Source organism: Leptodactylus fuscus, chromosome 6 (genome assembly GCF_031893055.1).
Source record: "Leptodactylus fuscus isolate aLepFus1 chromosome 6, aLepFus1.hap2, whole genome shotgun sequence".
Taxonomy (NCBI): Eukaryota; Metazoa; Chordata; class Amphibia; order Anura; family Leptodactylidae; genus Leptodactylus; species Leptodactylus fuscus.
The window spans coordinates 92,415,955-92,417,984 of NC_134270.1; the positions used below are offsets into that span (position 1 = coordinate 92,415,955).

Genomic DNA, 2,030 nt, shown 5'->3' on the forward strand with positions numbered 1-2,030 from the left:
CTGTGTTGTCTAAGGCTAGGTTCACGCTTGTACCTGTATTCCATTTGGGGTTTCTGTCTCCAAACCCACTTAAAAAGTGTGGAAAGAAATGTCCTGCAAGCAGGACCCAGGTGCAAACCTAGCTATGGTTATTTAAGTCAAAACATTATAAACAAACTTATCACTATGGCCTGGGCATCTTTCCAAACCATCGGGCGAACCTATAGTGGAATTAGATAAAAACAAAAAAACAAAAAAAAGTGGGATGTGTGCAAAAAAACCTCATTTATGCCACCCATTGTTCACATGTATTTGCAAAGCTATAGTATAAGTATGCAAACTGTATTTATTCCCACTTGCCAACTTGTTGTTGCCCGTTTTTCATTAAGTGCTCCTATTTGCCATGTCAGGTACATCCAAGCCTCCGGTAGGTTAGATGTCCATTTCAAATTGAGCATCATCACCAGTCTTAACAATAGTGTTTTTTCTGTCGTTATTGTTCAAATTGTTTGTTTCTACTTTAGGTTTTTCTACAACAGTATTGGGGCTGGTCACTTCAGGAATATCAGGCAAGCGGCGGGGAGGGGTCTGAGCCAGGGGGGAATTGCAATGGTCCAAGAGAAACTTGCGATCATAGATGATCCTTGTACCTTCAGGGGTGATGGAGAAGAGTGTGCCCCCAGGGATGGTGCAGTGGTCATGAGGTAGCAGAGAGGAGTCGCTGATGGGGATGGTCCTGGTGGGAATGGCCCAGATCTGGCTGTGCTGGTGTTCAGCAGACAAGGTTCTGGCCTGAAGTTATGTGAGTGTGGTGGTAAGGGGGCAGAGAGAGTGGTGGACTGGAAGGTAGAAGGTGCATGGAGTGGAGGATTGGCTGCTGCTCCTCTATTATTTCCCTTCCTTCTCTCTCTCCCTTTCTCCTCTGCCCTTCAATTTGAGTCCCTGCACCAGGAAGCAGGAGCAGGGCCAGAACCATGTCACATAACTCCAGGCCAGAACCATGTCAGCCGGGCACCTGCACAGCCAGAATTGGGCCATCCCCACCAGGACCATCCCAATCAGCGACTTCTCTCAGCTATCTCATGACTACTGCACCACCCCCGGGGGCACGCTCTTCTCCACCAACCCTGGAGCTACAAGGATCATCTATGATCGCAAGTTTCTTTTGGTCCATTGCAATTCCCCCCTGGCTCAGGCCCCTCTCTGCCACTAGCCCGATATTACTGGAGTTACTGTATGGTCTCATAATGCTGCGGCAACCACCACACCAGACAGGTAATGCACCTTCTGCCTCCACTTTCTCACACTGTTGGTCCTGCAATGTCAGCCTCATCCTCCATTGTGTCCTCAGCTTCCACTGCAGGGACAACTCCCAGTGCTCCTCCAGAATACCACATGTGCAGGGCACAGTGATGTCATGCTGTGCTACCCCTCATTTGTCTGGGAGAACGAAGTCACACAGGGGAGGAACTCCTCTATTGTCTCAATCAAGAATTCAAATCCTGGCTTTCTCCAAGAGAACTTAAGCTCTGTATGGTCTCATAAGGCTGTTGCAACCTCCACACTCTGCCACTTGGTATTGTATGACCTCATAAGGCTACTGCAACCTCAATACTATGCCACTGAGTCATTGTATGGCCTCATAAAGCTGCTGTAACCTCCACACTCTGCAACTGGGTCCCTGTAGGGGCTCCTCACTCTACTGCCACCTCCCCACTCTGCCTCAGAGTCATTGCATGTCCTCATAAGGCTATTGAAATCTCCACACTGTGCCATTGGGTCACTATATGGCCTTCTCACGCTACTGCTGCCTCTTCCCACTACTGCTGCCACCCCACTGGGTCATTGTATGGCCTCATAGGGCTACCGCAACCTCCACACTTTGCCACTGGGTCACTGTAGGGCCTCCTCATGTTACTGCCGACACCCCACTGTGCCACTGGGTTACTGTATGGCCTCATAAGATTGCTGCAATCTGGCAACCTCCACACTCTGCCATTTGGTCATTGTATGGCCTCATAAGGCTACTGCAACCTCTATACTTTGCCACT

General features: G+C 49.4%; 1 pseudogene; it reads right to left on the reverse strand.

Moving 5' to 3' along the window:
* Positions 1-401: 401 nt before the first annotated feature.
* Positions 402-1,153, reverse strand: LOC142209128 (eukaryotic translation initiation factor 4E-binding protein 2 pseudogene; annotated as a pseudogene).
* Positions 1,154-2,030: the final 877 nt, after the last annotated feature.